Source organism: Anopheles darlingi, chromosome 2 (assembly GCF_943734745.1).
Source record: "Anopheles darlingi chromosome 2, idAnoDarlMG_H_01, whole genome shotgun sequence".
In the NCBI taxonomy this organism is placed as follows: Eukaryota; Metazoa; Arthropoda; class Insecta; order Diptera; family Culicidae; genus Anopheles; species Anopheles darlingi.
The window spans coordinates 29,835,505-29,859,402 of NC_064874.1; the positions used below are offsets into that span (position 1 = coordinate 29,835,505).

The 23,898-nt window shown below is 50.0% G+C and overlaps 2 protein-coding genes across 3 annotated transcripts in view; one reads left to right on the plus strand and one right to left on the minus strand.

Moving 5' to 3' along the window:
• Positions 1 to 10,793, minus strand: part of LOC125949732 (protein eva-1) — a 107,221-nt gene extending 96,428 nt beyond the window's left edge. Inside the window, exon 1 of one of the 2 annotated variants that reach the window (XM_049677051.1) lies at positions 10,666 to 10,793. The gene's annotated coding sequence lies outside the window, so the exon portion shown is untranslated. Of the gene's footprint in view, positions 1 to 10,661 lie in introns of both variants that reach the window. The other variant, XM_049677050.1, reaches the window with a different exon arrangement.
• The window catches only part of LOC125949769 (26S proteasome non-ATPase regulatory subunit 8), a 594,091-nt gene that overhangs the window by 235,053 nt on the left and 335,140 nt on the right, over positions 1 to 23,898 (plus strand). The gene's annotated exons all lie outside the window — the stretch shown is intronic.

Sequence of the window (23,898 nt, forward strand, 5' to 3'; positions counted from 1 at the left end):
TCTTCGGATCACCGAACGATGGTGCGCATCCGTCTCCGGACGCCGTTGCCCCTCCCAGCACCAAGACGAACGAGGTCGTGACTCGATATTCAAATTCATTAAAACTCATTCCCCTTCCCCCGCACCCGGTCGTTCGTTAGCTGTGGTGATGAATTCTTGGATTGTTGAGCATCAAATGCCTTTCGACCCCAGTGTACCCAGTGTAGCGGGGTAGAAGGCTCCCGGACCACCCCAACCCCGGTCTAATGATGTTGCCGGTGGCCAACGATGCTGCTTAAATTTTTAATAACAAGCCACGCGATTTATATCGTCAAATTTAGATGATCACCGGAGCACAATACATCCGCCGTGAGCTCTTTCGTCACCGAGTAATCCATCTCCTTCTTCTCCTGCTTCTTCTCCTTCTACTCGCGGGACTTAATTTAGGTGAGATCGAGAGGAATTTCATTAGCGCTTTCAGCGATATCCATCTAGCGGCGCCTGATCAACATCATCCTGGAATCAACTCTGGAGTTAATTTCACTTCGCTGAACACTTCACTCCAATTCCACGAATCGAACAGCGAGCGCGTTTTATCATGTTGCCATCCATAGAATGCCGCGAAAACAGTGTTTGTTGTCGCCTAGGAATTGCCTTCAATTTTTCGTAATTGAATGTGTCATTTCCCAATTCGTTCCAATTTCGGTATGACATGATTTGTTGATAATTCTCTTCCACACACACACATACATACACACACACGCACACACACACATACACGCAGCATGATATGAAACTCGACGGGAGAGTTTCAATGAATCAGCGACACATCAGCTGAGAGTTTTCCGAGAAGGTAACAAGGAACAACAGCACAACAACAACAGCATGTCATCGAGAGTCGATTTGACGAAGGATCGAGTGGCTGCCTGCGTGTGTGTGTGTGTGTGTGTGCACGCTCAGGGGTGTCCCATAATGTGTCATTGATCGGGGACTGACTGTTTTCTCTTTTGCGTTTACGTTTCACTTCCGCGCGAACAAAACGATAGCTACATAGATGGAAGACAATTTTCCTGCGAATCATCATTCACACACACATACAGGCATTTGGGGAACCAATTGGCCACTGTTTGGGGAACCAATTTGCCGCCAGGAATTCATTTCATGATTTGTTTGCCCTCCCCTCGCCCCCTAGGAGCGCTTCCACGAAGCCCACGTGCTCGTCGCGTGTGCGTACGCGTTGCTATGCTACGATATCGATACTATGCTATACTATGCTATAGCCCCCCTCCCCCGGGGCGGGGGAGGTCTTGGAAAATTTGAGAAACTTTTATTGTGCTCCATTTTCGGGGACAAACGATTCCGGATTCGGTGACTCCTTGGAGGGTTCACTGGAGCACTGGAGGTTGGCAAAGACACTCCGAGAGGTTGAGGAGCAGTAGCAAAAGGTGCCAGGAAAGCTGCCTACGACCGTTTAGGTATTTATGTCACGGATAAGTCTGCCACCGTAACATGGAACATCAATCCCCGAACGGCGAACCCACCCCCCCGCCCGGGCAGTCCCTATCGGGGGCGAGAGTGCCAATCGTGAGCCAAGTTGTCGTCGTATCATATCGTCGGCCACTAAATCGTTGCCAGTTGAGTCGTAAAGAGCGGCTGGCGTGTAGCAGCACCGCCAGACACACACACTCACACACAGACACAGCTCTCGAACACCGGGCCACGAGTCAAGCGTTGGAATTGGAAGCGCAGGACGTACCGACACTCCTTTCAACTTTCGACGAAGCCATTTATGATTTCCCATATCTGGCACACTAACCTGGAAATCGCTTCCTTTCCGTACGGCGACGTAGAGCGACCGTCTGCAGGCCTAGAGGGCCTAGACCGAGGACCGAGGACCGAGGTTTCCGGTGAGAATACCCCAGCGGTCGACGGCAGCCGTATGCTAGCCTACTATGATCCCGACCCCCGGTCGAAGGAAGGAAGCCCATCGAAGACGTGAAATGAGACCTCGTCCTCGGACTCGGCCTTAAGCACTAGCAGAAGAAGAAGACGAAGAAGAAGGCCTCACAGATCGCAGCATCGAATCAAGAGAGACCGAGAGACCGAGAGAGACCGAAAAGCGGTATCGAAGGCACTCGATGGCAGGTTTATGATGATAGAGGCATGAATAAAGATTCCACCGGACCCGGACCGGACGCTCCGCAACGCTGCTCCTGCTACTGCGGCGCACAATAAAAGTCATTATTATCTGTATTCATATCTGTCTCGAGAGACCCCCCCTGTGGGAGGGAGCTGTTCCCCCAGGAGAGGAGGAGCAAGGCCGCTGTCCAAAATCGTTAGTTTTCAGGCCAATGCGTTGTCTGTGTGTGTGTGTGTGTGTGTGTAGGCCGGCCAGGGAACCGGGACCGACGATCCGTTCGTTTTCGCACACGTGTCCTCACCGGAAGAAGCGAACGAAGAAGCGAGGGGTGGTGGCCTTTGCCACCCTCGTCCATTGTTGTGTGTTCCTTCCGTAGTAGTAGCAGTTCCGTCGTAGTGTCCTGTGGGAATGTGCGAGACGTACGTCCGGACTTCAGTCACTCGGTCGTCGTCTCCATTGGCGAAGCGGCGTTGGACACTGTTTATGGACATGTCGTTGTCGTTGTCTGTCGTTCTGTCAAGGATTGTGGCAGACTGAGGGAAGTGTATCTTCACGACGACGACGTTCCCGATGGATTCGTCGCGTACTTAAGAGCTTCGAGCACTTCTCGATGAGCTTCTCGGTCGGACGCTAAGCCCTCTGCGGAATCGCGGATCCAATTCATGGGCTCCAAAGGTTGGCTGTGGTGGTGGTGGTGATAGGTTACGTCGGATTTATTGCGCAGTTCCCGACCCACCGAGCCATCCACTTGCTGACTTGCCGACGCTTCTGTGTCTGTGTCTGTGGAAGTGTATTGCGTCGTATCGGTTTCGGAATCGCTTTCGGTGTCGGCGTCATCATCCAACCAACCAGCCAGCCAGCCAGCCAGCCAGCAAGGCCTCGGTATCGGTCGATAGCAACGCAAACAAATCATTTGCATTTTGTTTAGCTTTCCGCCTAACGCCATGTTTCGTCCCGTGCCAGCAGCGGAACAATACACACAGTAACGTCATCGCGTTGCGTAGCAGGCGGTGGAGTTGGGGAAGTGTTGACACAGGCTTGTTCTCCTTATCGACGCTTCCCTCCCCTCAACCATGCTAAACATACCGAGCGCAAATGTGTCCTGCGATCGAAGTGGAACGATTTGCGTTAGCAATTTGTTTACGTTACGTTATGCCATTTCCTCCAACCAGCTCGTCCTCGTCGTCTTGGTCGTCGTCTTGGTCGTCGTCGTCGCTCGTTCAGTTCCGAGGTGGAAACGCTTAACCATTCCGGCGCAGCAACGAGGCCACAGAACGTGACAGTGTCCTCTATGCGCCCGGTGGTGGCACTGCATTCGAATGATGGAAATCCCTTGGCCGGCTTCGTTCCATAAACGTCGTTGTGCAACATGATTTACTTGCCCGGAGTGGTGCAGTTCCAGGGGTCCATCATCATTGCATCCCGGCATCGATTGATTCGCCCTTTCTCTCATCAAACGATGAACCACCCCCTCCCAACCCCTCTCAGTGATGGTCGATTCGTACTAAAAGGAAAGTTATGAACCCACCCAGTGGGTTGAAGGGAGAGAGTGAGTTGGTTTCTAAGATTGATGCACTTCATCCTCGGTATTCTCGATGCTGGAAGGGGACTCGTTAAGACTCACAGTCGGTCTCGTCGGTGGTCGGTTTGGCCAAGGGGCTGTATGTGTGTGTGTGTGTGTGTTGCTACAGAGTGCTCCGGAGTACGGAGTGGCCAAGGAGCATCAGGCAACGGCACCGGCCGCCAGGGGTAAACCAAACTCTCCAGAGTGTGAAGGATGTTCTTCAACTCCATTACCGTTTCAATTAAAGTTTTGTAGTGGGCTCTTTCCCTCAGATCCTCTTCCTAAAGTACACACGCCCCGCAAGGGTAACAAGGATACGAGGATGGCCACTGAGCATCGCTTTCATTGGATTTAAATTGTTTTATTCTTCCTTTTTTCCGTTTTTGTTTCGAGAAGAACATCAAACAGAAACAAGAATTCCGCATCTTCGTTGCAACAATTTGCTAATTGTCTCTCTTCCTGCTGCTCCATTACCTCGGGCCTCGCAACACCGTTTGGAGCATTGCATTCATCTTTCTCACTCGTCTTCCTGGTTGAGATAAGACTGCTTCTGCTTCGTCTGCGCACTGCAAATGAGCACCCAGACCCCAGGCCTTCTCTTTATGATTGCGCACATACTGTACTCGTTCGTTCACCCGGCAACTGCGGGCGGCCACAAATGAACGAAGCGCAACAAGACCCAGACCGAGACTAAATCCACCCCCACCCCTCGAACCTCGCGCATGGTGGGGTTTTTGGCAAACTGGTTTCGACAATTTACATCCCACATGGGCCGCCGAAGGAAAATTAAATTTACCGACAGCGCACCGGGCGCTTTTCCTTTCCTTCCTTCGACCAGGACCATCCCAATTCCAACGGTTACGGTAACGGTGAACGATTCCTGGGTGCGGGGCAGGGGGATGAGGGAACGCACCATCATAACCTTTACGTTCGGAAGGCAATTGCACGAATTGGCGTAAATATGTTATTGCTACAAAGCATTAAAACATAAAAAAAAACCGGAAACAGCTTCCCCCGCGGCCGCTTCGCTTCTTCTTCGCTTCGTTGATAACGCAAAACCTGTGTGGTAAGGGGGTTTGGGAGCGTTGCGAGGAGGGAAATAAAATGAGCAAAGATGTAACGAACCCGGCAAGCTATTCGGAGATAATGATCCGGACTGGCAGACTGGCAGACAGATTGTAAGCAGAGCAGAGCAGAGCAGAGCAGAGAGCAGAATGAATGACTGGAGCTACTGGGTAGGGGGTTGCTAAACCATCGGGCACCATGTTGGATGTTTTATGTATTTTCGATTGTTTTATGCCACCCCAAAAAAGCGTGGAGGTTGAGTAAAGCGTGGATGCTACATTACCCTTTTGCACCGGTTACGTTATGTTGAGTCTAATGCTTCAGGCTTCAGGCTTCGGTTCGACAAAAGTGAAGGAAAGGAAATATATACATTAGGCGAAAAAAGGGTACAAGAAAGTTTGGCTGCTGATTATTCTTCGAAAACATAAGTCTAAATACTAAAATCACATATCATTTGTGTATGAATGATGTTGAGTAAATTTAAAAACCAGCATTTTCGTACTTCTTAGACATTCCTCGATCACAATCGTGTCGAAAAATCTAATTTATTGGAAAGAGAATTTCATTAACATGACAACCACAAAAGCGGGTTATTATTGTAAAAAAGTGTAGCTATTTGAGTAGAACAATTATACTAGAAGTCTTAATATCATTGTTGAATCAAAGCAAAGGCGAAGGAGAAGGGTTGTCATTGCAAACGATGGAGGTTGTGTTTAATATTTACCAAACAAACTCTTATTTTTTTGCGTTTTGTTCATGCATTACTCAACTGTTTCCAACATAACATATTTATGGTGAGTCTTTTTGAATAAAGTAAAAATCAAATTGAAGTAAAATATGAACTGCTACAGGAGATATTTGATTTTAATTTGTAGAAGTAGAGTTGCCGTGAAAAATCACCCAAACTGTCAATTCCATGCAGGGATGGATAAACTTTTATTTGCATACTGTATACAGACTTCAAGGTCATACACATGAGCTCTACTGTCGGAAACATACTTTGTAGAAGGTGTAATGGCCCCTCAAAAGGACAAGGACTCTACGAAGGAAAAGAAAACAAATTCATATCCGAAAGGAAACAACAAAAACCCCCCTGAAGTACCTGGTGAGCGTAAGCTTTTCACAAAATGAAAATTACTCAAACCTCCACCCCCCGTGGCCAAGAAGTTGCGGGGCAGGTAATCGGTGCTTTCAGACGCACACCATTGTCGGTACAACCGACCGACACGCAACCGGCCATCTATCGGCCAAGAATAAGAAACTTGTTCCCGCATTTCGCAGCACCGCATCTTGTGTATTCGCCGGGCGTTGCAACGCTTCTGCTAGCATATCCATTAAGAAAATTCATCCTCCCGGGAGACCACCACCGTCTTGCAAGGCACGCAAGGTGAGACCCTGCCGTGGCCGTGGAAAACACAACCCACAAGAACAATAAACACAAAGCGCATAACCACATTCGAGCAGGATCGGCATCGTACACTGCATCTCAACAAGCCAAACTCTGCATCGACAATGCTCTCTCCCCTTTTCAAGACAAGGAGAGACAGAGAGAGCGAACCTGGTAAGAAATAGAAGAGAACAAAACAACCGAACAAGAAAAAGAATCGCAATCTCTGGTGTTTTCCATGAAAAATGCTCCCGCGCATTCTCACCAGCACAGCTCGGTGCAGCGAGGAGTGGACGGTTGCTGGGTCACTGCTTCGTTTCACGCCAGATCCGGTGAGTGGTTTTCGTGCCACCCTCCTGTTTCCCTCGATTCCCACCATCAAGAGCACGCCTCGCGGGAAGCATTCCGATCCTAGTCACCGTCTCCGTCGTCGTCGTCGTCGTCCTCTTCGTTGCCATGGCATCCCATGGTCGGTACGGTGGAATGCAGGGCTACGCCATGTTTTCCCTCGTGTCCATGGCCGTGTCCCGGTAAGCAACATATTTTGCATAGTTTCTTACTCCCTCCTTACACCACCTGACGACGACGAGGGGGACTGAGAAGTGAGAGACGAAAAGGGCAGAAAACCGCACGCCGAACGGAGGATTGAGGATAGTTTTATACATCATTGCATCTGGCGCTGTCAGGGCTGCTGCTGCTGCTGCTGCTGCTTAGCATCAACGGCCAACGGCATCACACGGCGAAGAAGCACCGAAAAGGGTGTCCAGTGGCGTGCACACACACACACGCGCGTGCAAATCATATTCTTAAAGCATGCAGCGTGCATGCATAAAATTATGCTTTAGTCAGGATTTTATTTTTTCATCCTTTTTCCAGCCTCCAGTGCACGTCTGTTTTCGGCTAATCCGTGCACCGTGGCTGCGTGGCTCTGCGTGGCGTCCCATTGGCTGATGATCAAGGTTGATGAAAGTTTAATTTCATCCGAATAAATTACATTCCAGCAGCAGCAGCCGCCGCAGCAACAGCAGCGACCTTCCGTTCGTATACCGAAAATCCCCGGTGGTGGTGGTGAGTGAGCATTTCAATCCAAGTTACCATTGAGCCAACATCCGGTTCTCGGCACGTCGCCGCATCATCATCGAACGAGCGAACGACACGTGGTTGTGGCAAATGTTATTTTCATTCCTTCATGAGTTTCCATCATCGGTTCGGTTCTGACATGCCAACACAGCCCGAGGAGGCCCGAGATGGCGGCGGCATTCGTTCTTGTGGCACGGTCCCGGTGCACGTTCCACGACGCTCGACGTCTAGACGTGGCGTGTCAATCCGGCGCATTAGCTAATCGCGTGGTCTCCTCCAAAGAAAAGGGAGTGGGTGTGGAAAAGCTGCTGCTTGTTACGTTCTCATCGAAGCACAGTAAATCCCCGTTGATGCCCCGGCGGGGTGGAGGGGATGAAGGGTTTTTGGGGTACAAAATCTTTGAAATATCATCCCCAAAACGCATACCGCAACCAAGAACCGAAAACCGAACCGGGGGGGGGTCGGGCGTTGCGAGCGTGAAAAGGTTGGAAAATGAATTTTCCCGTTCTGAGGCTTTCCACTCGTTCGCCCGGTTCGTTATCAAGTTCCGCCCACACACACACGCGCGCACACACACACACGCACACACACACGCTCACAGCAAGACATGAAGTCAGCGGCCGCGACCAAACACAAACCTCGTGATCCCATTTTCTTTTCCGTTTTTTTTTTTTTGTTTTTTAAGAAAAAGGATCACTCCGTTCGCTGGCACGCCCGTCGGAACGGCCCGTCCCTACCGGGACTGTTTCAGCAACAGTGCCCGATCGGTGGCCGCGAAAAATGGTGCAGACGGCTGGTGGGTGGGCCACCGTTTCGGTATCATCATTATCATTCGCATCAGGATCACCCACCTCACGTCATCAAAAATACTCCGTGAGTGGAATGGAAGAGGGGGAGAAGGGAGGAAGTGTGGGCGTATTATTGCCCCATTACGGTTATCGTCGTCGTCGCCGTTCGGGCCCCTTCGGTTTCCATCAGTTCTATCGTTTCCACTTCCTCATCGCGATCTCGAGCCCCAAAAAATCCGGAGAATCCCGGAAAGGCGTTCCTCACACACACACACACACACACACACGCTCATGCACGCGTCCCATCCTGTCAGGTATCCCTGCTAACCGATGAGCTTCTTCGAACCCCTCAAAAGGTAAACTCAATTTCTCAAAACCCTTATCCGGCTCGTTTCGAAGGGATGGAATATAAATATGGAATGTTTTTTTAATTACATTTATAATCAAGACTCTTCGGGGGGAGGTGGGGTGGGAAGGGATGGTTGCAGAATCCGTTCCCCGAAACACGTCACGAGTCGAGAGATCGTGGTAGCGAGATGGAAGCCAAAGCCAACAAGCCCCGGTCCCTTTGTCAGCTGCTGCGTTGCGCCGCCATTGCGGACTGACATCCTGCCATCGGGTGGCAGCCAGGCATCGTCAGGTACACGTTCGGAACGACGACGCATGCAACGACGCAGACGATACGAAGGCTCGAACGATATGCGACGATATGTTGTTTGCATGTCAGGTGATTAAGGCGTAATGTGCCTTTGATTAGATACCTCCAGACACGGGAGTTCGCTCGTAAAACCCGAAGATCGTGGCCACTACCCCCTCCACCTCCTCCTTCTCCTCCTCCTCCTGAGGCCGTACAAAGTACCCTTGAAAGCGTACCCATACCCGTTCCCACTACTTACCGTGTGAATGCGTGCGCGTGTGTGTTTAATTCTGGGCCGGTGAATCCCCGGGACCAATCGGGCTTATGGGCTGGTTTCCCCGGGGTTTGGTGGGAAGGGAGGGCTACCCTCACCACAATCCGGAACGTGGACCCCGAGTCGAGTGTCGAAGGATTTGGGGCAATCCTTTGTTAAATCCGTTTATGGAACGGCGAACAGCACTTTAATTAAGGCAAACGAGCAACGAGCAGCTCGAATATCGGTACGCGAGTCGAGGTTGAGTTTTGATGCTTCTGATGCTGCTTCTGCTTCTGCTGCCGACCACAAGATAACGCGGATTGATTTCAACGATATGTTGTCTGCCACACACACACACAGCCGATACACTCATACACACACGAACACACACACGCACACGCACGGCAGCTCAACGTCACGGTGCGGTGCGTCGGAAAACACATCAAAGTCGGTGATCATCAATGTTGACTAGCTTCCACCTACCGCCCACCCCGTCGTTGGATACGACGATGCTGGCACACACACACACACACACGCGCGCGCGGCTATGACCGGAGTTTGGCCGCACCTGCCGCGCACACACTAGCTGACACTGGGGTTGCTGGCTGGCTGGCTGGCCGATGGTCCCGGGCACGTTGCCCGTTTTATGTGCCAACTCGCTGGTGAGGCAGAAACAAGCCACCGAGGGAAACCTCTCTAGGGGTTCCCCGAGTAGATTGAAGGAGGCTGTGGTGCGCTTTGCTTTGCGCTTCGCGATATCCTTCGCATCGCCTACTACGGAAACGCCGACCGGGACCGACCGGGACCCGGGATTGGTGAAGAGGATCTCGCCGCCGCTTCTTCGCAGATTAATAATCCAATTTCGGCCGCCCTTTTCTATTATGCGGTGTGGTGCGGTACGGTGTGGTCGGCGGAAAGGGGGGAGTGGGTGTTGTTTTTATTAGCCAGCCCACCCACCAGCCTTTTTGGTGCGAATGCGGTGAGGACGCAGGCAACGAGGCAACGAGGCAACGAGGAGTAAACCTCCTGCTGCTGCTGATGCTCACTTTGCCGCAAATAATACACACTAGAGCACACACACACAGACACACACCCGTACACAGATATGTATGCACGCACAAACTGTTATTGTTGTTCGTGCAAGCAACGTTGTGTTGTCGTTGTTTTTTTTTTTTTCACACATAAAAAACTATCCCGCAAAACAAGGACTCTGTGGCCGTTTAAGCATTCGAGGCGCGCGGTTCCAACATGAGCGACACAACGTCGCAGCATCGCAGCATCGCATCATCGGATCGCTCGACAACGCATGCTGCACGCGTGAATGTGGATTGCCTTCTGCTTCACTTATTTTTAGCACGCTCACACACATTTCACGCACGCCAAATTCTGTGACCCAACGAGACGGACTGGCTGGCTGGTTGGCTGATCGGAGGCTGGCCCACATCACAGCCGGTGCTGACTAACCCTTGGGTACCACCACCACCACCAATATACACACTCTCTCTCACTCTGCGCCGGGTGTGTTTTGAATAGACGGGACCAAGAGTGAACCGAGAGGACTGGCGCACACACACACACACATACATACACACATAACAACACAGCGATGGAAGCACGTCCCTAGAACCACAAGCACCGGAACCGCACAATCCCATCACCAGGGCGGAAATTCTGGAAGACCGGCTATGATTTGCCCAGACAACCACATGGCGGCGCGACATAAACCGAGAACCCCCTCCATCCTCCCCTCCCCCAAACAGCCTACCCACACGACACTCCACCGTCCTCGACCTCTTCTGTACGTGATCCGTTCCGACGACGTCCTCGACGGATTCCACGACACTTGGCGCCTCCGTGACTCACGACTCACTCCACGAGCACGACCGTACCGTCGAACGTTCACCAAAGGACTGGCGGCAGCTGCTGGTTCTTGGTGGAAAAAGCACGAATCGGCCACGCACCACACCGCACCGCTCCGGACCGCACCGTACGGCCGCTGCGATGAGCGACGAGCGACGGATCCTGTGAGCGGAAAAGCAGGAATGCTCAAATCACGGCAAAACACGCGGCATACCGAGAGTACGGCACCGCCTAACCCAGGGAAATGTGCTCTTTTGCGAGCATAGCGCGCTGCTCACAACAAAACAACGAGCGGCACGAGAGGCGGTTTTCTCACGGCTGTACGACGACGACGACGACGACCAGCTGTTCTTCGGGACAGGGGAGTCGCGAACCATCAAGGTGCTAGGCTGGGCGTTCGGCTGGGAATGTTCTGAATCTCAGCCACTCTCACGGTGCTCCACCGAGAGGAACGCACGACCGAACAGGAACAGGAGAGCAACTGACAGCACTACTGGAGGACTGACAGCATATCGCCACCCCCCAAAACGCCTCGCCCATCAGGTGATATCCTGAGCGCGCGTAACGTTTTTCTCACCAAGGAGGGAAGAGGGTTTTCACCGAGTTTTCTCACCGGGCCGAGCTCACTATATAGGGCGTCCGCGAATGGGTTACTGCGATTGTAAAGGAATTTCGGATGTAGTGGATTGCGAATTGAATTAAATACTCCAGTTGGTTGACTGTCTTTTTGCATGTCTATGGACTGGTGGAGAGTATTAAGCGTTAAGGAACGGGCAACAATTAAATAATATTACAGGGAAAATAATAGACAAACTAGATTATTAATAGGAGCAAAAGTATGAATAGCGGAGAATAGCCAACAAAGTTGTAGATATACTTACATCGAAATTTGGAAAATGTGGTCTTAGCAACCGGTCTTTAAGATAACAGAGGGCTATATCCCCTGAGTAACTATCGAAGGCCCAGGAAACTGGATTTGATTGCTGTACTGGGGTTAATCCTCACTTAAGAAGAAGAAGAATAATAAAAAGAATAAGAAGTCGTTTTCAGTAAGTCATTCTTTGCAAAAGTCTGTTTGAGTGATAATTTCATAGTCTTTGGCCGTGTTTTTAGCCGTCTTTAGTGGTCAATATGGCTTGCGCTTGAAAGGGAAATAAAATCGGACGAGGTTTTAATGGTTATCTTGGTTTAGATATTCAAATTAATCAGCTTCTTATATTTTATTTGTCGTTAGTTGTTTTGATGTTGCTGTTTTTGTTCTGTTTGGTTTGTATATTTTTTGCGATTTTTGTTACTGTTTTTATACATTGTCAATTCTTTATTAAAAGGTCTTAAACACTGCAATAAAAGAATAGTTATTTTATTCATATTTCGTATGTTCTAATTTGTTGTTGTGTAAAACACATAACAAACATGCTAACTCCACTTCTATTTTCTTCACACATTTCACCGTCAAAATGGGGGGAAAAATGTGATGGATTGCCAATATTGTAACTGAAAGTAGAAAACAACGGAAAATTACTGAAACACTTTATCCAAAATCGAGACACCCCCATTTTTGTCCCTCCCGCTCAACACCATTTATAATTTAAAGCACAAGAGAGTAAGTATTGGAAACATTGAAAAATGAGGCACCATCGCTATTCCCTGTGGACCGTCGTAGACGTGGCTCTCTAGACGGTGGCGGCCACGGCGGCCAATCTTTCATCAAACAGCATTATCCAACATTAGTCAGCGTGCACTTGTAGCACTTGTAGTAATGATTTCGTTGTTCTGTTCCATGCTCCATCCCATCCCATGCTATGTTTAGAACTGCCGCATTGTTGCCACTCTCAATGCCGTGTCTGGAGTCTGGCAAAGGGAATGGCGCAATGGCCGACGATGACGATATGCTTTAAAACCTCGCTCGCTATGCTCAACTGGCGCGCCCATGGCCTTGACCGGCCACACTTTCCTTCCCTTCGAAAGGTTCTGTCTGGCTTCGGTGCCTGGAGTTTGTCAAAGAGCGTGAGCCCTTCCAGAGCACACAACCGGGCGGTCCGTTGGTCGGTCATGCCATGTGAGTGATGCGGATGACGGAAGCAAAAGAAATTACGCACAAATGGCACATTTCTTATCCTTTGCTCTCGGGCTTCGCTCTTTTTCTTCGCTCATTCACGTACACGTCTCGCTAGCTGCGCGTCTACAGCGTAAAGCATACAGCTGGAAGGAAGCTGCTGCTGCTGCTGCTGCTGCTGCTGGGGCAAACGAACACGACAACGAAACGACAATTGAAACAAATGTTATCCGCACGGCACAGAGAGACGGCCCAGGGCCCAGGGCAGCAGCAGCCACATCAACAGCAACAGCAACATCACTTGCTTCTCCACAACAAAGCGGTCCAATATGTAGTGCATGAAATGGTCGGAAGTGCCGCTACCACAGCACACACATACAGCACACGTGCAGCCGAACGGACGGAAGTGCAGCAGTACCACCACCAGAAGGATGGCGGCAATAAATGGGCCGAGAACCGGGGAGCAGAATGCGACGGAAGCGGACGGAACCATACAAACCACGACGTTTTAAAAGGCCACCGAACCGAGCATAGCCTGCTAGACGTAGATTGAGGGCCCATGTTTTCATGATTTTATCGCGAAATCATATTTATTAACTGCCGTACCGACGGAACGGAGTATTTGAAAGACGCATTTCATTACGATGCTCTCCCTTTCTTTATTGCTCGGGAGTAATTCTTGGAAGATGTTTTCCTTTACTGGAAAATCCGATTGCTGCTGCCTTCAATGTAACTATTAGTGTACGTTTCCACGGTTTCCAGCCTCTTCTGGTCTGCGCTGTCTGAAGCGAACGTCTGGAGGACACTTTCCATCGTTTCCATCGCCATTTTCCATCTCCCGGACACCACTGCACTGGCACTCCATCATCATTATCAAGCCGTCCCGCGGTCCCATCTGTCAGCATCGCGCGAGAAAGAGAGACAGAGAGACAGAGTGAGAGAGAGGGAGTCACCGAGATTATGCATCGCGGCAATATCGTCCTTCAGGGATGGGTCTCGAGTCTCGCTATCGACGGGTCGCCGCACTTGCCTCGCCCTTAGAACGGGTTACCCGGGGGCGTTCTCATCACTCATCGTCGCATCGAGAAGGGAGCATCATATTTCCGAGACCCCCTCAGTACGGAGTGCATTTCAGTGTCGCGATTCCTCGGCCTCTGGTTCGCGTTCTGTGTTGGTTGGTTCACCGATGCGTTGCATCTCAACAGCAGCGCAGGCAGCGGTAGCATCGCGCACTTGGCAATGACCTGGCGTCGACCCTCGTGACCGTTTGCGGCGCTTCCACGAAAACCAAAAGCCAGTCAACCGAGCACCCCTTATGTGTCTGTGTGCGCGCCTACCGGGCGCTGACGCTGACGCTGACTGACGAAGACATTATCCAGCCTCCGCCTTGATACAGCCCCGGGATACTCCCTGGCCGTAACCTAATCCAGCGGGTTTGGCTTGACTGCGGCTGACAAGACTGGATTTTGTGACGCGGAGACTTCCAAGAGCGCAGAGGACTGCCTTTGTACTGTGACCGTAGAAACAGTAGGAACCAGTAGCGCGACCAATTTTGTGGCCCTGTTTCGTTCCGGTCCGGGAGCGGTACTTCTTAGCAACCGCACACGCCAGATGGGATGCACATGTGTGCGCGTACAATCCTGGGTCACAATCCTTCGCCAGAGTGTTGCAAGGAATGGAAAGGGACAGGAAGATAAAGAGGAAAATAGAGAGATAGAGAGAAAAAGAGAGAGAACTAGCCGTAAGTGCCAGAAGAGCAAGAAATGGAGAGCCAAAAAAAGATTTTTCATATTTTTAGAACATCCAATCCAGCACTTAATGCCCGGTGCCCGGCCGATGAGAGAAGAGGAGAGGAGACGCCAGGGTGTGCCAGGGTGTGCCGGAGTGTAGCGGTATGTGTCACACGAAGGCGCCTCCGTTCCGCTGGCTTCGCTGGAATCTGGAATGGGCGGCCAACCAGAAGTGAAGGAAGGGTAGTAGCGCAGGCAGCTGTAAACCCAAAGAACCGCTCGCCCTTCAGTGGATCGATCCGACCAGCGGCACCCCGTTACTGCAGCCTGCCCCCCCTCCGCTGCTCTCACCGGGAGAGGAGAGAATGTCGTTCCTGTCAAATAAGTAGTTTTATGGTCTGCTTACATCGGTTCAGCATTTAGCTTTAATAGATTTTTCATTGGCTCATTTTTCTTGCGACGTTCGTCGACGTCTGGCGGCCGGAACTGGCAGCAGCAGCACCACCGCTACCACCACCGGTAACACCATTAGAAGGGCACGTTCCTTTTTCAGGATGTAGCGGTGAAGGGCCGTGTGTTGGAGTGGAGGCCCGCGTGTATATCTGGCCGCGTTGTGCTTCACCGTGGGGTAATTGAGCACGCTTCTCTAATTAGACCCGTGTGCTGCTCCTGCTGCTGCTGCTGCTGCTGTCGTTGGCGCCAAAGACAACGATAATGGGTCGCGGGGAAAAACGGAAGCCCGCGCCGTGCCGATGATTTGCCGATAAAATTCGAAGCATCTCCGATAGGGCGCGCATCGCGCTCATTAAGAGGAGCTCCCCCACCCGGAACGGCCTCCATCGGGAACGGCCTCCACCGTACGTCGTACGTCGATCGATCAATCGATCGATCGGCCGGCTGATGGCTGCTGTTGCTGACGTCTCGAGATTTGGCCGTGCACGGGATGGCACGTCCAAAATGGCCACCGTTTGGCCTTCTAATTGCAATGTGGAAGGCGAGCGGACGAGGAGGAGCCGGGTTTCGATTTCTCTTCTTTCATTCTATTCGTTTTTCTGCTCTCTATCGCTCCTTCTTTCGTTGGGAGTTGGCCCCCGGTGCCCCCTCCGCTCCAATCGGATCGCCTGGGAAACGTCTTAGCCGAACGTGAAGCGGACGAAGGAAGGCCCGATAATTGTTTGCAGCTCTTTAACAACGGCAATCAAAGTGAAGTGCAACCGTAGTATCATGTCCGTCTCGAGATTCCTCCCGACTGGCCAGGCTCTAGAGCGCGATCAGAAGAAGATGGTTGGATGTCTGACCGATTTCGAAGCATCGCAGCACCGAGCAGTGCTGCAGCGCTTCAATCAACCCCGAAGCTGAATGTCGCTTTGATGTTCGTCTGCATCTCGAGGTTTTTCCTGTAGTTTTTCCGTCTTCTTTTTCTGTCTTTTCTAAGTTCCAAGCAATGCAGACATCATTGAGATGAGCATCAACGAGTAGCGGTGGGTGACACGCATAGGATAGACGATACGCGGGATTTTACCTTAGCTATGCTGGCATTATGGTTTGCATAATGTTTCGAGTGTTTGGTTGCCCTTTGCTGCATCGTTCAATCGTCAATTCGGATTAGTAGTTCATTCGGTGCACCAGCAATTTCGAAAGAAAGTCTTTTATGTCAACGGGGAAAGATATATATTTTTAACACTAAAACAGCATCATAAACGCATATATTGGGTCATGACTGGTTTAGGCAGCATAGACATCAAGCATTCTTTCTGTCTGATACCGTATCCAACGCAGTGGAGTTGCCGTCAATCCTGATGCTTCACTAGACCAGATTCAATTCTTTCTTGGAAAGTCTTGTTTTCGTCCCAGAAAAGAAAAATTTTACATATGACTCTTTGATGTACCAGTTTTGCAACCTGTTTGCATCTCCATTTTGTATTTATATTCCTAAGGCGTGCAAAAGTTTAAAAAAGTATGGACAAATAAGTGTTTGTACAAGTTGTTTTTTCTGTTTATTTCGTCTACATCTCACCTGTTTGCAGATCAGCGTCCCGAAATGATCTACTTCTCAGGTTTCCCCTTACCACATCATTTAGAAACATTTTTTGCGCGAAATACATCCCTAAATACACTATGGAGTTGAACTGCAAGTCTATTAAAATTAGAGCAGTAAATAAAACATCATAAACATCAAGATGTTTTACATACAAATTTCAATCTTCTACCTTCTTTGAAGTGTTTTATTACACGGCTATGGGTTTAAATTATAATTCATTATCGCTAATCAATGCTCTTATGATAAAAGAACGGCACGCCCGTCCTTAAATATGCTTTAAAAAATGCTCTAATGATATATTCACGTTTTTTTGTACTAAAAATCACTACTTCACCAGTTTAATCATGCTGATCAACTTAACAGCTTCAGATTAATAGCTTCAGCTTAATATAAGCTTAATAGCGCTTACAACGATACCATTTGCCGATAAATGTTACCGTTACTTATTTATACTTATACAGTAATTTATTCAAACCTCTACCATGAGAGAAGAGGAAAGAATAGTATCTGAATACAAATAATCATATTTAGTTCCTGCAATGATACAAGCGGTCCCATTCCGTTGTGGTAGCACCATACAGCCATCAGCCATCCGCCATGGGAATTGGATACATCGAACACCATGTTACCATGTTACGGGTTCACCGGAATGATCGGTTTGTCTGGAATTCAACCAAATACTTGATTCGATTAAACATTCGAAAGAACGATCGGCGAATGCGGAAAACCATGCAACCGAAACATCCGAGAAATTCCGGCGGGACACCAACCCAACGCCATTGCAACGTCTGGGGCTAACAATCGAGCACGTGCGAGCGTCCCTTAGGGGAACGGAGGGGGGGAAAGAACTGAGAACCGAGAACCGGGAAGAGAGTTTCCGGTGGCTCATGTTCAATTATGAAAACACATTGCGAGAAGCGATCGTCCACAACCTCGGGCCCTTGCCCACTCGAGGAGTCTGTCTGGTCGGTCGATTGTCGGTGATGGAAGGCACCGTGAAGGGGAACCCGTGAGAGAGCCCGCAGCATTCCAGCCTGGACACACCGCATCGCATCGAGCAGTCCGGGAGTCCGGGTTAACGGGATGGCAGCCGTAGCAGCTAAAAATAAAAGTCCTGCACGGCCATCACGGCAATACTCTACCGGTTGACCTCCGGCGACCGATGTGCACGATGTTCAACGATGGAGCGGAACAACAATAAAGGGGAAAAAAAGGAAACGAATCCGATGGACGGACCGGGGAAGCAACCGGGAATAAGCGAAACAGGCGATGGTCTCACCACGGTTGACCGGTACTAGAACTCGGTTCCGCCATTTACGGGTGGGGGAAAACCTCTAGGATCCGGGTCAGTGGTTGTTGGAGGAGGTGGCTCTAGCTCGGCCCAGTCCGGTCCAGTCCCATCACCCACGGCCACTTCAGCACGCTTCAGCACTCCCAAGAGGCCTCCCGCGGCCACCGACGGCGCCGATGGTCAGTCGCCAATCTCTCACTTGAACCTCTTTGTGGACGAAACTCCTTTGATGTCCGGCACAGCAACAGCATCGCTCGTGCTCCAATCTCTCGCTCTACTCACAGCTTGACTTTGTAACTGTGTCGGTGTGTCTGTGTGCCCGTGTGTGTGTGTGTTACACCCATTGACCCACGCCAATACCTGGACCCACAAAAATGCTCGGAGAATACACCCGTTCCCGGGGCACAACCTTTGTCGAAGAAGCGGAAAGGATCAAGTGGAGCGTGCCGTTGAATGTCCAGTAAATGGGACCATTAGGAGCGGGTCTGCTGCTGTTGCATTGGGCCTGGTTCCCGGTCAGGTGATAAGCTGACGAGAGAATGGGCATTTCCAACGATGCCTGCAAATGACAATCGCGTCGCACGTACGGTTCGCGCCCTGCCCCCGGAGGGGCTGTGTGGTTCGGTGCCGCTACTGTCTTCCGGTCAGGTGTAAATAACATAAACCCCGACCCCGCCACCTGCCTACCCCCCCACCTGTCAATGTTGTAATGGAGCAGGAGCGATGCTAGCGCGTACGTACATTAACCCATTTGCATCCTCCGGAACACTGTGGCTCCTGGTACCGTGGTTGGTCCATCCTGTCTGTCTGTCTGCCTGCCTGCCTGTTCGCTTCAGTATCCGTACACACTTACAGCCGCCCGAACGTCAGACACACATACAGCACCGTCCCTTAACGAACGGACACACACAATCCACGGTCCAGGTCGCGCACGCCGGGGATACGTCTAATATCGGCCGGACTTACCACGGGCACGGGCTCACGTCCTGAATTAATCACGGCACACCGGACACCCAGCCCCGGCGACCATCGCTTGCCACATGGTTGCCACATTTACATGAGCTTTTCCCCCACCGCCGCCCCTTCGCAGTGTAAGCGACAGGCTGCCAGATTGCAGGCCGGAGTTCAGCCGATTATCCACCGCCCACTTCCAGCAACACCGCTCATCTCCCGACAGAATGGCCCACAGAGCATCGAGTAAACATTCGCGTGAAGCGGCAAAGAGGGCATTCAGTTAGTTGCATATTAATTGCCGGCAGCACCTGCAGACCAGCACCAGGGCCAGTGCTTGGCCTGTCTGGTCTGGTCATGGGATCGAATGCAACCTCAGAGGACCTCAGAGACTGGAAAACGAACCGTGGTTTGGCTTCGGGAGTCTCGAAACACGTCAACATCTTGTGGCCACACTGGATATCGTCAAACGGGAGTCACTTAATTACCGGAGCTGTCTAGCCGAGCGGGCCCGGGCTGGCTGTCCAGGGAACCCACTGGGTTGTGGGGGAACCCTGGGAAACCCGGGGGCCCATCCGACCTGCCCGGGCGCATAATTTTGTTTAGTTTGCGTTGCGATCAATTACGATCAAGCGACCGCCACTAAATAAACAATTTGCTTTAAAGAGGCACTAGCCATGATGTATTTAGGTGTGTGTGTGTGTGTGTGTGTGTGTGTGTGTGTGTGTGTGTGTGTGTGTGTGTGTGTGTTTGTTTGTGGTAGGGGTCCAGTAATTCTTTGAAGGATTTATGAGCTTTACGATGTTGTTCCATGATTTTCCACGGTTCGTTACATCTTCGGCCCTGTGAGGTACAATTAGAAACTTTTAAAAAGACTTTGACTTTAAGTTTTTATTGCTTTCCAAATTTCCAAATTTAATATGCATTTCAATAGCCACCGATATAGACATAAATTAGTTACTCAATTCACTATAATTTATTGCAACATACATAATAACTGAAATTTAGAATTAAATTAGGTTACAACTTAGTAAGCCAAAGAATTTGACTTTAGTTTCAATTGAAATATGTTAATTAAAACACAAAATTAATCTTTATTCAAATATTTGTTAATTATTTGGCTACCATGAGGCTGCACAACGACAACATATTATTTGTCATGTGTTTTACCCAGTAGGTAAGATCTAAACAACGTTACTGGCACGGAGATAAACTATTGGAAAAATAGTGGTGAAGGTATTTTGCTCAAAGAACTTTTTGTTCTATTCAAAACTCGGGATTTGCTAACATATCTTTTATACCATTTTCCGTGTTCATTCGTTGTGTTTTACCTACAAAATAGTTTTCCGTGTTTTCTTTTGTTATATTTTTCTTGTTGATTAAAAATATTTTTCAATGATCAATTTCATGGAATAGATTATAATTTCAAAACTAAACTAGTTTAGATTTTGTATCCAACCGTTCTTCCCTTTTTAATATCATATTAATATCTTAAAATCGCATAAAAGCATGATGTAAATATGCATTTTCAACCGTTACATTTGAAACGTGAACCTCTTATATATGAAACTTGTATAGAAACTGAAATATTTATTATTATAATGAAATACCTCTTAGAGAAAGTTGTCCGTTTAGGAAAGACACACCCTTCTGCAACGTTATCCTGTACGATTTGTGAACACAAACGCTAGGAATTGTTTATCTTTGCTTATGAGAGTCTTAAATGCTGCATCTTTGGCAACATATTCGACATAAAGCACTAAACTTGCCTAAACTTCCCAATAACCGGCATTATTAACCCGACAAGTGTGAATCAAGGATAAATGAGGGGCGGGTCACAGGGCCCGCCAGTCCGCTTGTTCTCCCAAAAGTACGATAAAAGCAGCGACTATCAACTATCAAACATACTGCAAATTGCCTATCAATCGATTTCACCCCAGACCGACCACCACGAGCAGCAGCACGTAAATATGCAGTAAACAGACGATGGATCGCTGAACCTAAGAGACACATCCGTCTCGGCGAGGAGGATGAGGCGCCGGCGGGGAGCGATTCTTTGGAGAATCTTTTCCATTTATGGTTTCCTCTGGTTTACGAGCAAACATTAAACAAAAACCACATCCCCAATGCATTAAACCTCGATCCGAACGCTAGTGGTCGCGAGTAAATAACGTCGTGTGCCCCGCGTGCCCCCCAAAAGGCACCTTTCCCCCCCGCAACCAAACAACCTCCAACAGAACCATTCTGGAACCGTCGGCTCCATCGTTTCGTCGGAATGGTATGATTGATTGTTTCGATGATTGATATCGCGCTGCGGCCGCCGAGAGCGTATGTTCGGTTCTTTTTTTTCGGGTATGGGAAGTGGGCTAGAAAGGGAGGATTTGCTGGCCGCGGGGGGGGGGGGGGAGTGAGGAAAATGAGGGTGGTGTGTGTAAAAACAAAGAAAAAGGACAGAAGACACAAACCGTCACACCACACCAACCGAAAAGATGCTGAACGGCGCGAGCGGATGCCCCTGATAGTGTAGCCCCGGGGTCTTCAGTGTCTCTGGCTCCCCCCCACTCACACCTTCCTGACCCCTCCCGCGAACGAAACTGAGGAACTTGAGCCGAAGTGAACCGTGAAACCGTGACGACGCGATCGACGTGTACACGCGGTATCGAGCATCGTTCCGTCGTTCCGACAAAAGTATAATCCGGAGCTGAAAGACCAGAACCGTCGAGCCTCGGGGCGTGTACCAGGATTCCGTCCCCTCCCCACTCCATCACTTTTCTCCGGTAGCAACATTTCACAAGACACAAGAAATTGAAATTGTGCGCCGCACGGGGACAAATCAACTCGAGTAAACGCTCTGGAACGACTTTTTTATGGTTTTATGATTGTTATGATCCGAGAGCACGTGTCGGGGCGCGACCGCTGAGCCCGCGTTACCCGTTCATCCGTCAGCTCATAAGATGCGTGGCGCTGCGTTGCGTTGCGTTGCGTTGGTTGGTTGCTTGGGCCCTTACCTCGGGCCTTGGCCATCCTTTCGCATTCAATATGTCGCTCGCTGACTGTGTGGTGGTGGGCGCTCTGACGCTCTTGATTGATTCAAAGCAAACTGTCCCCGGAGCGATGAGCGTGCGCGAAGCCGAGACCGAGCAGCACAACATTCAATTGTTGCACGGCTTAGCGGCCGCCTTCTGCCTTCACGCCCCCGGGACGCCTAAATAGCAATCAATGAAATCAGTGAAACCTCCACCAACATGAGCAGCTGCCCGCAGTACGTCGGTACACTCGGTCTTAAGCTGACAACGGAGACGGACTCGCGTAGGACTCGCGGCCACATATAGTGGTACGGGTTTCTTGGTTTGAGATAACTCAAAATGACACTGATCTTGAAGGGCCCAGAAGGGAGCCATTTCGGGCCGTTCACGGAACATGGAAAACTCGGAAAAAGAGAAGAAGAAGAAAAAACGACAAAGCGTCGTCCGAAACGGAACATAAAACTTGTAATACGCGTCGCCACATGATCTTTGCCGATGCCAGTAACAACGGAGTGACAAAACCGGTAATGCTCGCCGGAGACGGCTGCTATGAGGGAGCTAAAATACACCCCCCTGGGTTGGGGGAGAGGGGGTGGCCTGACGAGCGCAAAAAATTTATAAACTTTCAATGTCCCATAACCAAACTGATCGTCTCGGGGACCGAATATTGGCCACGGTGCGAGCGAACCCGGGGGGTTCCGGAGTGCCACTGGCCGCGCCGCGCCACGACCGGCGAGGACTTTATAAATAAATTGGTTCGCATTTCGCTGCCGGTCGGTCGGTTTCGGGCGAGATGGAGTACTTGCTGCGGAACACGCTCCAGGAACACGTCAACAGAACGCCAGGCCCAACCAACCCCATGGACCCTTTGGTGCCCTCGAGAGTTGTGCCCGGGCGATGGAGCGATGAACGTTGGAGCGATGAGCCTGGAAGGGATTGCGGGGTTTGCGGCTGGGGGGGAGTCAAGCCTCTCGCTCGCTGTGCTATCATCAATTATTCTCACTCGGTAAATTATACGAAATGGGCTTCTGGCAAGCAGCTCCCGAAAGGAGCAGCTTCCAACTTCCTTTAAGACACACTAACAGACACACACACTCACACGTAGCATGAGCATCTTCACGTGGTGTGGTTGATGGCGTGCGATGGTTGGTGGTAGAATCAAGCAAGAAATCTGGCAAAGTTTCATTGAAGTGATTTTTCTTTACAAACGCACGCGATCAGCGGTCGGCGCGCGGTGGTTCTCGGAAGACCTCGGTCTCCCTCCCATACTCCTCTCCTTCAAACCGCGTGAACTGCTAACTAAAGGGTAAACTAAAGAACCTCTCCGTGAACGCGCGTTCTTGACTGCTTACGGTCCACGAGGAGCGCGAGGTGCAAACGGCGAGCGAGCGAAGAGGGCAAGTTTTGTAAACTTAACCCCTTTCCAAGTAAAGTCGCTGGTCGCTCGTATTATGCTGTCCTCTTGTTTTCCGAGCGCTACCGAACGGCAGCGCTTCATAAGCCGTATCACATTACGCGTCGGAACCCTGCTGCTTCAAATTAAATCCCGCGCACCCGCGTTTTTGGAATTAGTTTGTTTTAATTTTTTATCCGGCTTTCCTTCTTTCGTTTCATTCCCTTTTTCGGGGTTCATCTCGCGCTGACGACGACGCAGGGTTTTTGTTTTGTTTTTCTTTAATTTTTGCTTCCACATTCCCGTTGCTCTGCTTCGATGCCAGACGCCTGCGTTCCGGAAACGATTATGAGGTGGTTTGTGTGGCAGTAAAAATTAACCGTCAATGTTTTCCCAGATCACTACGGTCAGATAGTTTGCTAATTAAAGTGGAGTTTACGGAGCGAATTGATGTTTCGCTTAACATTGAGACAGTTGGCGTTGGCGTCGCAGTGCGATGTGCTTAATTAAAATGTTGCAGGCAATTGTAGAAACAAACAGTATCGCCACAACTTCTATTTAATTAAACTATCTTGATATCCCTTTCTTTTGATTCGAGATATTGCATATAACCTTTAACAATCTAAGAAAATGTTTCTTTCTCTCTTCTATGTC